Genomic DNA, 13,876 nt, shown 5'->3' on the forward strand with positions numbered 1-13,876 from the left:
GTGGCTGAGAAAGTTGTGGTCTATATACACAACGGAATATTATGAAGCTATAAAAATAACAAAGCTCCCTCCTTTGCCTTATCTTAGGTGGAGCTTGAAAGAATCATGTTAAGTGAGATAAGTTAAAAAGAGACAGATGAATACTGGATGATCTCATGCATAGATGCAATTTAAGAAACAGAGAGAGGAAGAGAAAACATAAAGTAAAACTTGGATTGGCTGTGATGTATTGGAAAAGGACCTTGGTTGCAGAAGAGATGAGAGGTTGGACCTATGTGTCAACAACTGTACTATAAACCACTAACCCCCCCCCCCAATAAAATGGAAGGAAAAAATACTGGTGAAAGTGTCCAGTAAGCTCTGGGATTGCAGAGGATAAAAAGAAAACACATTATATTTCCCCATCATTCATGTCATCACTAAATTGCATGGTGTTTGGACATGAAGCAAACAAGCTTGTCTCTTCTCTGGGGGCTGCCAACTTAGAGCTTAAATTAAACTAGAAGGTCCAAGCTCACTCGAGTACAAATATAAATAACAGAAACTACTTCAGTTCATTTGTGTCAAGCTTTCCATTTTCACCAGAGATGTTGAGTGCTACTGGGATTTGTGGAGGTAAAGCATCTTCCTTTGGCATTTTCTACTCAAGCAAATAGAAGTGCTGAAACAGGAGTTCTTGATGTTACTTATTTTTATGACCCAACACACAAAATCGAGGAGTACAGAGACACGCCAGCGGTACATAAATCCCAGATCTGCAAATCCCAGGTGCTAACTTTGAGACCCACTTAGGAATGTGACTTCCTCGACTGACCACAGCACAGAAAAGATATTTTTATTAGTTTTTTAATATTGATTTACAAAATTATAAGACAACAGGAGTATAATTCCACATGGTTTCCACCATCAGAGTTCTGTGTCCCCACACCTTTCATTGGAAACTGCAGTGGTTCTCCCAAGGTCACAGATACAGGCTGACTATTATTTCTATATCTATTTATCTATGCCCATTTTTTTCCCTATGGTACTGCCTTCTCTTCCTTTCTAAGTCACACCTACACCTCTTACTATTTCCAAGTGTCCTTGATTTTTTTCCCTCTTCTCTCTTATGTTCCTGATGGAATTGGGGTTCAGAGTCCTCTATTCATCTTTTCCTAACATTTCTCCCTCTTTGGAAGAATAGACCAAAATTATTCTTGGGGTGCAGAAGGTAGGAATTCCGGTTTCTGTAATTGATTCTGCTCTACACATACACATTGGCAGGTATATCCACACCCCCAGCTTGTTTCTATCTTTCCCTAGTGGGGTAGGACTCTGGAGAGTGGAGGTACACAAAAGATACTTTTGAGTTGTTTAACAAAGTTTAAGGAAATGGCTGAGGTGGGAAAAGACCAGTCATGTGTCACATACTGTCCACCTAAGGCCACTATCCCTCACCATGTGCCTTGCCAACCAGGCAGCCACATGACAGAAGCATAAGCAGATGAGAAACAGAGTCCAAATGAAAATACTCTAGGATCTTCATCTTTAGCTATCTTACCCTTTTCATTCAAATGTAGTTTCTTTCATTGCAAACCACAGAACACTACCATGGCATTTTTACCAACCCTTTTGTTCAATAAAAAGGGAATAGTGTCAAATCCGTAGTATCACTTAGAAGGGCAATGCCAGGGAACTGGGTGGGGGGCACCCCCAGCTGAGTGCACATATTATAGTACACAAAGAACTAGGTTCAAGCCCCCACCCTTGCCTATAGGGGTAAAGTTTTACCAGCAGTGAAGCAGTGCTACAGCTCTCTCTCACTCACTGTCTTGCTCTCTGTCCCTCTCTATCAAATTAAAAATGGCCACCAGGGAGCAGTGGAATGGTTCAGGTACTAAGCCCCAGTGATAACCCTGATGGAAAAAAAAGAAAGAAAGAAAGAAAGAAAGAAAGAAAGAAAGAAAGAAAGAAAGAAAGAAAGAAAGAAAGAAAGAAAGAAAGGAAGGAAGGAAGGAAGGGAATGAAAGAAAGAAAAATGGGAAGGGAAGGGGAGGGGAGGGGAGGGGAGGGGAGGGAAGGGAAGGGAAGGGAAGGGAAGGGAAGGGAAGGGAAGGGAAGGGAAGGGAAGGGAAGGGAAGGGAAGGGAAGGGAAGGGAAGGGAAGGGAAGGGAAGGGAAGGGAAGGGAAGGGAAGGGAAGGGAAGGGAAGGGAAGGGAAGGGTGGGGAAGGGAAGGGAAGGGAAATTGCTACATTTAGGTTAACATGCACCTTCCCCACAGCACAAGTGACACCTACAGACTCGTGGACAGACAGAAAGTAGAAGTCAGAGTGTGAAGATTAAAGGTGTGTGGAGGGGGCTAGGAACAGGCATTTTCACAGTAACATCTTAAATAGGCATGACCTTAACATAGTTTTGTATAAGTTTAATAGTAAAATCAAAGTAAAAGACAAAGCATAATTGGTTGGCCAGCAAGACAGCTCATCTAGGAGGGTGTTTGTTTTACATAGACAAGACTCAGGTTCAAGCCCAGCCTCCAAAACATGGGGGGAAGCCTCAGTGCTATTATGTTTCTTTGTTTCTTGCTCTGTGTTTGTCTGTCTGTCTGTCAATCTGTGTATCGATCTGTGTATTTATCTATCTATCTATCTATCTATCTAAAAATCCATCTCAAAGCAAAGCTCCAGCAAAGAAAAATAAATATAACTGGCATAGAGTTGCCCATTCTGGAGACTTTTCCACCTCAACTGATTTCTGTAGTCCTACTTCCCCACCTTCAAGTTAAATGCTCAATAGCTCTTCTCTCTTTTACTCTGGAAAGGTAAAGGCACAGATGTCCCAGTAAAACAACTTTTAAGATTCCCACAAAATATCTGAATATCTACAACTAGCAATCTAAAAAATAGTGTACTAGAAGATCTTAAATCCCAATCAATTAAGGAAGAAAAAGCAATAATTTCCTGAGGGAAAAACAAAACAAACAAAAACAAAAAAGACTGCCAAGACCTGAGCTTAGGAAATGAACTCTGAAAAAAAATACATATATACCAATCTAGTCTTAAGAAGAATGAAGAACTGCTTTTTCTACCAGTTCTCAGGATTCAGGCTTAAGGAAATTATTCAAGCCCCAATGATTTGCTTTTATTTCCAGTCCTTGTCAACACGACAATAAAGATTCCTGCTCATAGGAAAGAAGACCAAGAACAGCTTTTTGAGTTGAGAAATAACAACTGCAGGGTTGACTGATTTAGCAAAATGAACTTAAGAAAATAAGGGTTGATGTCACCCTGGACAGAGGTGAAAATTGCTGTAATAAGCCAATAAATTCATATTCACTCAGCTTTTTCGCATGCCTGTAAACAGTGTAAACTGAGCCCAATATAAAATCATCAGGGAAGGCATTTAGAGGGTTACCCTCAGTCACTTTACAAGATTTTTGTCTTTTAAGAACAACACCCTGTGGCCAAGTGGTGGCACACTTAGCTAAGTGCACATGTTGCCATGTCCAAGGATCCAGGTTCAAGCCCCGGGTCCCTACCTGAAGGAGAAAGCATCATAAGCAGTGAAGCATGGCTACAAGTGTCTCTCTGTCTCTCTACCTCCCTATCTCTCATCCCCTTTTGACATCTCACTGTCCTATCAAAATTTAAAAAAATAAAACAAAAAATAAAATAAAAGCAACCCTCCATTATTTTTTCCTTCTAGGTTTGGGGCCTCCTGAAAGGTTCTTCACTTTTAAACACTAGGTCCAAGACCTACCAACATCATCATCTGTGAGTTCCTCTGGCCATATGATCTGTGATAATAATCTTATTCATCCAGAAAATTTTCTGGATGATTCTGTGTAGAGTCCAACAACTTTTCATCACAACTTGGTTGACCATTGAGTATCTGGAAGATAACTCATATGAGAAAAAGCATCATTTGATGCACACTCAGTTAAGTACACACATAACACTGTGGAAAGGCCCAGGTTCAAGCCCCTGATCCCCACCTAGAGGAAGGGTGCTTCACAAGTAGTGATGCAGGTCTGCATGTCTCTCTTTCTCCCTCTCTATCTCCCACCTTCTCAATTTCTTTCTGTCCTATCTAATTAAAAAATAAGGGGGTAGGGAGAAGAAAGAAAAAAATGGCTGCTGGGAGCAGTGGATTTGTAATGCTGGCACTGAGCTCCAGTGATAACCCAGGTGGCAGGGGTGGAAAAAAGCATCATTAAACGATAAAACACATTAACTGGTAAACCATAATTTTAATGACCAGAATAACCATGGATAATTAACAAATGACTTAATACACTGCTTATTGGACAACAGGGGATCTCAAATCTTCCCAGTGTTAGTCCATCTTCCTACTTATCCATCTCAAAACTAGAGACTTGAAAGTTGCTCTGGCCAAATTTCCAGTCTTAGGAAGGGACAACATTATTTTCATTTTTCCCATGTTACTCTTCCTGCAAAGTCTTGCAGTTTAGAAAGCATTTAATTTGTGCCACGCTAGGCAAATTAGTATGGGTGTCCCAGCTTGAAAAGGGTACTCTAATGCAAGATTTAGTGGTTTGTCCATAAGCAAAAATTTTTCTTCCTATACTTTACTCATTATCTATGTTACAAAGCTAAAATATTTTGGCTTGTAAATTGTGAACATTGTGACAATATGATGTTTAGAGTACTCATCTTAGCTCCTGAAGATAGAAGTAATATTTTGAATATCAACAAACATGATCTTCATCCCCCAGAAGTTTAAAATAAGGTAATTATTTTTTTTAAATATTTATTTATTTATTCCCTTTGTCACCCTTGTTGTTTTTCATTGTTGTTATAGTTGTTATTGATGGTGTCCTTGTTGGATAGGACAGAGAGAAATGGAGAGAGGAGAGGAAGACAGAGAGGGGGAGAGAAAGATAGACCGCCTATGAAGCGACCCCCCTGCAGGTGGGGAGCCGGGTTCGAACTGGAATCCTTCCGCTGGTCCTTGTGCTTTGTGCCACGTGCGCTTAACCCACTACGCTACCACCTGACTCCCCAAAATAAGGTAATTCTATCATAACTAGAAGTGTCTCTTTTTTTCCCAATTAGCACCCAGTTTATTTTAGGGCTCAGTGCCTTCACTGTGAATCCACTGCTCCTAATTGCCATTTTATTTTCCTTTCAACTGTTTTTAAAGAGAGAAATTGAGAAGGAGAAGAAAGAGAGATGCCGGCTTCCCTGGATTGAAGACCCCACCAATGTGTCCTGGAGCTCAGCTTCCCCAGAGACACACCCTACTAGGGAAAGAGAAAAGAGAGAGGCAGACTGGGAGTATGGACCGACCAGTCAACGCCCATGTTCAGCGGGGAAGCAATTACAGAAGCCAGACCTTCTACCTTCTGCAACCCTCAATGACCCTGGGTCCATGCTCCCAGAGGGATAGAGAATGCGAAAGCTATCAGGGGAGGGGGTGGGTTATGGAGATTGGGTGGTGGGAATTGTGTGGAGTTGTACCCCTCTTACCTTATGGTTTTGTTCATTAATCCTTTCTTAAATAAAAAATTTTAAAAAAAAGAGAGAGAGAGAGAGAGATGCCTGCAGCATTGCTTTACCACTGGTGAAGTTTACTTCTTCCACTACCAGTAGAACTGGGGGTTTAAACTCAAGTCCTTGCACATGGTAATGTGTGCACTCAACTAGGCGTGCCACCATTCTGCTCCCAACTAGAAATACCTTTATCTTTAAGAATAATCCAATATGCTATGCTTTTTCAAAAACTGAGCTGAGTACCCCATCACTTGGGACTGAAATATGTACTTTTTCTAAGATTAAAAAGCATTCTGTCTGTTAATGAACAGGGAACTTTTGGAAAAGTGAACACTGGATTCAAAGACACTCTCCTTGAAATTTATATGAAGCAAAATCATTTCCTTTTTGAGAATAATAATAATATCACATAGTTGACAAAAAAAAATCCAAAAAACATTGCTGCTGAGATAATTAAAATATCTTGGATTTCCAATCACTTTTAACTCAATCTATTGAGGAATAAGCATTGCTAATAAAAGTTGGCTTTGACCCAGAGTTCAAAAGTTAATATGCTTAAGCACCTACTCATTGAGCACCTGCTGATTTCAATTCAGAAAAAACAAAATCTTCAACTGGAATTCATTTCTCTGGAAACTGTTACAAATGCACTCTACTGGGTAAACTATCTCCCAATGCCATTCATCCAATCTTTTTTGAAGAATTTTAAGTGTTTTAAATCTCATTTAATATTTATATGTGTATTTATTTATTCATTTGGTGGGGGGCAGGTGATGGTGCACCTGGTTGAGCAGACATATTACAGTGCACAAGGACCCAGGTTTAAGGCCTTGGTCCCCAACCATAAAGGGAAAACTTCACAAGTGGTAAAATAAAGTTACAGATGTCTCTCTGTATCTCTCCCTCCCCTCTCAATTTCTCTGTGTCTCTATTAAATAATAAATAAGTAAATTTTTTTTTAAATCTCACATTTGACAGGACAGAGATAAATTGAAAGTGGAAAGGGGAGATTGGGAGAGAGAGAGACACCTGTAGCACTGTTTCACGACCCATGAAGCTTCCCCCTGTAGGTTGGGGGCAGAGGGCTTAAACCTGGGTTCTTGCATACTGTAATGTGTATGCTCAATCAGATGTATCACCACCTGGACCCCAGTTATTTTTAAGAAGGAAGAGCTGGGCAATTGTAGAGATCTTGTAACTTAGGTATTTTATAAGCATCTTGGTAGTATATGCAACTCAAGAAAAGGCTGCATTGACTCATATAGACTTGTGAGGGTTGTTTTATTTTTAGCAAGTAAAGCTAAGAATAGACTTTATATTTATATAATGTCTCTCAGACAAGAATATGAGAACAGTTCACAAACAACATCTTGCTTTATTTTTCAACCTTCACAGGTGGAAAAGCAAAAACTCAACTCACATAGTATTTTTCACGTCCAAAGAGAAGGCAATCAGAAGTGATATAAATTATTACAGATACCTCTGGCTTCATTTATTTATTGGCTATGAACAGAGAGAAATTGAGAGGGAAGAGGCAGATAGGGAAAAAGATAGATAGTAATCTACAATACTGCTTCCCCACTCACAGAGCTTCCACTCTGCATGTGGGGAATGGGGCCTTAAACTCAGGACCTTGCACATGACAACATTTTCACTCTACCAGATGTGTCATTGCCCACCCAGTCCCTCTCACTTTTTTTAAAGCAATGCATAGCAGAGTTTACCCTGGGTGTTTGATATCTGAGGATGAAGATCACATTTCAGGTCTGGGCAAAGGAGAAAGAAAACTTAAGCTGGTGGCTCAGGATACAGTAGGGGGCAACTGAAGATTCCTGCAGAAAACATCTCTGCCTTTAGACTTCAGATTCCATCTTCATACTGATTCCCTTTGCATTAAGCATCTCTGAGATTTCTTCTTTTAGAATTTGCCTCTAGAGTTGGGTTCCCTCCAGCAGGAAGCTGTAACCCATCAGCAACCCCCCCCAACCCAGCCAACTCAGAATTACCAGTTGTAGTATATCTAATAATAACCAATATATACAGAACACATTAAGGTCAACAAAACACAGGAATTGTGTCATCTCACTTAATCCAAAAGCCCTATGTAACGCCATATTATATTCCCATTTCAGAAATGACCAGTGTGAAGATTCAAAGAACCTATACCCCTACTCTAAGTCCACTCAGTGGTCTCTGTCTTTAATATATGACATTACACTTTCTATCATTCCATTAGTTCATTAATTCCTGAGTCAGTTCCTCCCATGAGCCAATGGCTTGCAGAACCCCCAATAAATCTGGTCTTGCTCCCTTACCCAGCTGCCTTGGGCAAGTTCACAAGGAAGAAGAAAGGTGGTGGGGGGGAGGAGGAGGAGGAGATAAAAAAGGAGGAGGGGGAGGAGGAGAAGGAGAAGGAGAAGATGATAGTGATGATGAAGAAGAGAAGGAGGAGGCAGGGGTCCAGCCCTGCTTAATTCACCAAGAAGAAGAAAGCAATATAATTAATGTGAAAGTGATTTGAAAACTGCAAAGTGCTACCCAAGCTAGAGGTGTTGCTATTAGCAGATGGTTGGGAATTAATGATGTCAGGGTGCCTTTGCCTGGATCAGAGTCAAAGGCTGCTTGCAGAAGGTCCTGGCAGCAAACAGCTAACAGAAGGCATCCCATTGAAAGGTGAGGCAGTAACCACAAGAACCAAGATCCACCCAGGCATCTGGATGAAATCAGAAGTTCTTAATGGGTAAAGGATCCTGATCCTTAGATGCTACTCAACATGCAAAGACAGTGAGAGCCCAAAAAAATATCAGCACAAAGTCACATCAGGGACAAAGTTAATAAAACAACACTGTGTGGGACTGGGCAGTGGCATACCTGGCTGAGCACATTATAGTGCACAAGGATCTGGGTTCAAGTCCCTGTTCCTCACCTGCAGGGGAAGCTACACAGTGAAGCAGTGCTGCAGGCGTCTCTCTGTCTCTCTCCCTGTCTACTTTCCCCTTCCACCTCAATCTCTGTCCTATCAACAATAAATAAATAAATGAATAAAAACAACACTGTGGGATTAAAAACAAAATAGTCCCCACACCTATGGACATCTAATCTTTGATAAGGGGGCCCAAAGGATTAAATAGAAGAAGGAGGCTCTCTTTAATAAATGGTGGTGGGAAAACTGGGTTGTAACATGCAGAAGAATGAAATTGAACCACCTTATCTCACCAGAAACAAAAATTAACTCAAAATGGATCAAGGACCTAGATGTTAGACCAGAAACAATCAAATACTTAGAGGAAAACATTGGTGGAACACTTTCCCACCTAAACCTCAAGGACATCTTTCATGATTCAAACCCAACTGCAAGGAAGACTAAAACAAAAATAAATCAATGGAACTACATCAAATTGAAAAGCTTCTGCACAGCCAAAGAAACTATTACACAAACAAAGAGACCCCTCACAGAATGGGAGAAGATCTTCACATGCCATACATCAGACAGGAGACTAATAACCAAAATATACAAAGAGCTCAGCAAACTTAGCAACAAAAAAGCAAATGACACCATCCAAAAATGGGCAGAGGATATGAACAAGACATTCTCTTCAGAGGAGATCCAAAAGGCTAACAAACATATGAAAAACTGCTCCAGGTCACTGATTGTCAGAGAAATGCAAATAAAGACAACATTGAGATACCACCTCATTCCTGTGAGAATGGCATACATCAAAAAGGACAGCAGCAACAAATACCAGAGAGGCTGTGGGGACAGAGGAACCCTTCTGCACTGCTGGTGGGAATGTAAATTGGTCCAGCCTCTCTGGAGAGCAGTCTGGAGAACTCTCACAAGGCTAAATATAGACCTTCACCATGACCCAGTAATTCTTCTCCTGGTGATATACCCCAAGGATTCTATAATGCCCAATCAAAAAGATATGTGTACACCTATGTTCATAGCAGCACAATTCATAATAGCTAAAACCTGGAAGCAACCCAAGTGCCCAACAACAGATGAGTGGCTGAGAAAGCTGTGGTATATATGCACAATGGAATACTATGCAGCTATTAAGAACAATGAACCCACCTTATCTGACTTATCTTGGATGGAGCTAGAAGGAATTATGTTAAGTGAGCTAAGTCAGAAAGATAAAGATGAGTATGGGATGATCCCACTCATCAACAGAAGTTGAGAAAGAAGAACAGAAAGGGAAACTAAAAGCAGGATCTGATTAAATCGAGAGTAGGGCACCAAAGTAAAAATACTGTGGTGAGGGGGAGGGTGGGAATTCGGTTTTCCAGGGCAGGGGGGTGGGGTGGGACACAGTCTTTTAGTGGTGGGAATGGTGTTTATGTACACTCCTATTAATTTGTAGTCATATAAATCACTATTTAATTAATATGAGAGGGGAAAATTTGACTGTATGTCTTGAACTTTTTAAAACACAGACTGAGTCTTTTTAATACATAGGCTGAGTCTTTGATATGCTGACTCTTTCAAAAATCTAGACCCGGAAGAACAGAAGCAACTGGTGGCACAGATATATACAAGATGCTGGGTATTATACCCCAAACCCTAACAAAGGGACTTTTCAAAGTTAACCCAATTACCAAATAATGTGATGATAACAATAACTATCCATTGTCTTCTTGAACCCTAAGATAGCAGGAACCTCACATTTTCACAATAGAGCCTATGCTTCCCCCAGTCCTGGAACCTTAGGGTGGGGCCCACTTTCCTGCATGCTTCTCTCAATTCATATCAAATAATATTGCATCTGCTGATCGCAACCTAATCATCGCAACAAGTGCCACCTCAGCATGCTTCACTTCAGACTGTGTCCAGAGACTTCAGGTGTGGAATGACAACCCTTCAACTTCATCACTCGGGTGAGACCTTTCCTTTCATAGGATTCTCTAATTCTAGTCCAGTTGGTCCAGTTCCTAATAAAGTCCCCAAACCTAGATATAGAACAGGTCCCCTGTGATAGAGCATATGTTCACACATGTCCATAAACCAGGGCAAAATATATATACCTGAAAGCAAAAGTAGATAATAGTCTAAAGTGAGTACCCCCCAACACTTCATCTGCACTATTCCAGCCTTTATGTCCATGATTGTTCAACAACTTGTTTGGCTTTGTATGTCAACTCTCTTTTCAGCCACCAGGTTCTAGATGCCAGCATGATGCTGACCAGACTTCCTGGACTGACGACCCACCAATGTGTCCTGGAGCCCCACTTCCCCAGAGACCCACCCTATTAGGGAAAGAGAGAGGCAGTCTGGGAGTATGGATCAACTAGTCAATATCCATGTTCAGCGGGGAAGCAATTACTGAAGCCAGACCTTCCACCTTCTGCAACCCACAATGACCCTGGGTCCATACTCCCAGAGGGATAGAGAATGGGAAAGCTATCAGGGGAGGGGATGGGATATGGAGATAGGGTGGTGGGAATTGTGTGGAGTTGTACCCCTCCTATCCTACAGTTTTGTTAATGTCTCCTTTCATAAATAAATAAATTAATTAATTAAATAAAAACAAAATAGTGAAAACATTTGAGATTCCTTTCTAGCCAGGTTTCAGGTCTAAAGTAAACTGCTGAATTGAAAGGGTATAGAACCCAGACCCATTATCACAACAGGAGGTGAAGGACTGTACACACATTTACATCACTGCAGTCCACCAGTTCTAAAATTCCCTTTTCCTCCCACTTCTACAGCTCTAAAACTGAGATGAATTAATGCAGGGGTAGGCTATTATTGCTCATGTTCTCTCTTTCTTGAGTTGTGTTAGATGATAACAAGTCTTACAAATGATGGCTCATTAGACTCGATTAATTAAATAGGATATTTTCAGTTACTTGCTTTTAAGTTGGTTTGAAGTCACATTGGAGTGATAATGCTGTCTTATCTTACCTGCTAAGGATTTAGGGGGGCATAGCCAAACTCAGGACTATCTTTTTTCCCTCTTTAGTCCTGAGTTTGGCTACCTATAAACAATAGGGGTGTAGTCCTACAACTGCCATCAGATCCTGGATCTGTACCTTCTGTTTCAAGATGATTCCAAAAGTGAGCCTTGAGAAACACACTAAGGACTAAGAATGTCTTGGCTGGACTGACCACTGCCATTGATGCAGTCTTACCATATCTACCTACCTATCTAGCCCTCCCTCTCCCTCTCTCTCCCTCTCTATCAAGAGTTCAGCCTGGGCTGCTTTCTGACCACTACAGAAAACCCATGGGCAGTCGTCCCAGCCTCATGATCTGCTTTCAGAAGCAACTTCTAGAGGAAAAGCTGAATTCTTCTCCAAATTTCTTAATATCACAGTACAATACAAAGCTATGATGACACATCAGCACCCAATGTATTTGGCATATAACTGCCACCTGTCACAAAGCACATTGTTCTGCAATTTGTATGAAGTATGATAGTTACCAGGAAGAAAGGAGAACTTCTAAATCTCAGAAAGAAACAAGAGGGACATCATAAAGTTATTCAAGGGATGGAAGGCAAGAAAGGGAGGAGGGAGAAAGGGGGGCTAAGGAAGGCAAGTTAGTAACACATAAAACACTGTGGAGAAGTTCATGTAAAAAGCAGATAGGAATCACTTTATTTTTCCAAATCAAAACCAACCCTAATATTCCTGGAACTACCTAGTCAGACCACAAACGTGTTAGCTACACACACAGACACACACACACACACACACACACACATACACACACACCCCTTCCTGAAAAAAAACTTAGCCTATAAAAAGAAAATACAATTCAAATTTTAAAAAAAGCAATTAGAGCAAATATAATCAATAACTTTACTCCCTTGGGTCGCTTTTCCTTTTATTTTTCTTTGCAACGTTTGATTCGCCATGGTTTTCACAGGCCAACTACCAAAGGTCTCTCCTTGGAATCCAACTTGAACCCCAAATTGTGAGTTCATTTGGCAGGATTCAATCCCAGTGCATTTCCTTGCACAGAAGAAAATAATCCATGAGTTTCAGGGCAAACAACACAGTTTCATGATGTTATCTTGAAGAATCCTCACATGAAAAAGCCTCCAATAAACCAGGTAAGCAAGAGACAAATAACCAGTCGAAATAGTCTGTGATAAGATCCTTAAAAATTATCTTTAATTTATGCCAAATATGAACATATCATAAAGTGATAGAAGCAAGTAAAATTGCATAGATGAAAACTATGCGCTTCAATTAGGGTCTCGGTTCATAACATTCAACGTCCTCTACCTGACAAGTTCAACAGTTAGGGCAACGGGGATGCACGAGGGTGGGAAGGAAACACACCCTTAACTCAAGGTGGAAGCAGCAGGCAAACATAAGAGATCAAATAGCACTTTTTTCAGCTCAAATGGTTTGTTGTCCTGATGGTGCACTTTGAATGAACACTTTTTTATGCTTAACTTTGGTAATTCTTGGTCTTTACTAGACAGCCCATGCTGTCTAACAGCTGCTGCTGTATACAGTGCCCTAGAGAGAAGAAAGGTGCTTCTGTGAGTTTGGAAAGGATGGAAGACAACTTTGGACCTGGAATAATTTTTCAAGGGCTTTCATGTTTGGTTGGTTTGACTGTTCTTACACCATTTCTATCTCTCTGATTGTCTATATTCATGGAACCCATGGAAGTCTCGTGTCAGAAAAAATAAAATAAATGAATGCCTAGTTAGCTCCAAAATGAAAAATCACTATGGCCAGAGCTAACCTCCTTAAAGCTAAGAGTCTTGAGGTCAATCAGGGCCTCACCCCTTACATGCACACAGGGTTTCCCAAGGAAGCCCATGATCATTTTGCCTGAGCGGGGACTGGCATTGGATGGAAACATCTAGACCTGATGCCTACAACCCTGAATGAGTTCACACAGTGACCCAAAGTAAAGAAACATTTTTGTGGTTCACAACTCAGCTCCCATTCGCTTCTTTATAAAAAATGCTAAGTAGTGTACATTCTCCTAAGGTTTACCTGAGTCATGCTGGGCGTGACCACAAATACCCTGAAATCCCATGGTAAAAATACAAGTACAAATAACCATGTGGTCGAAGGGAGCCATCTCCTAAGATTGCAATCAACCTGGGTTGTGTCTGTCTGAAAAAAAAAAAAAGTTTCTTTGTCTTCCTGAAATCAACATAAAGGTCAATGGGTTAGTTCCATCCTCTCCTGAGAAAGGGGGAAGATTAATCAACTGCCTGGCAGTTCGTCATCTTTCTAACATTGTTCCACTATGGATTGCTACCACCCACCAATTCTCACAACTCCCAGGAATGATGTTCCTGGAAGAAAATGAGGACTTGCCTTCTGCTGATGTTCTCTTTCTCCTTTCTGCTCAACCCAACCTACCAAACAAAAAAATTGATTGTGAAAACTGGTTTAAAAAATCATGCAT

At 40.8% G+C, this 13,876-nt stretch overlaps 1 protein-coding gene across 9 annotated transcripts in view; it reads right to left on the reverse strand.

Moving 5' to 3' along the window:
• The window catches only part of KCNA1 (potassium voltage-gated channel subfamily A member 1), a 125,525-nt gene that overhangs the window by 104,680 nt on the left and 6,969 nt on the right, over positions 1 to 13,876 (reverse strand). The window lies entirely within an intron of this gene.

Source organism: Erinaceus europaeus, chromosome 4, assembly GCF_950295315.1.
Source record: "Erinaceus europaeus chromosome 4, mEriEur2.1, whole genome shotgun sequence".
Classification (NCBI taxonomy): Eukaryota; Metazoa; Chordata; class Mammalia; order Eulipotyphla; family Erinaceidae; genus Erinaceus; species Erinaceus europaeus.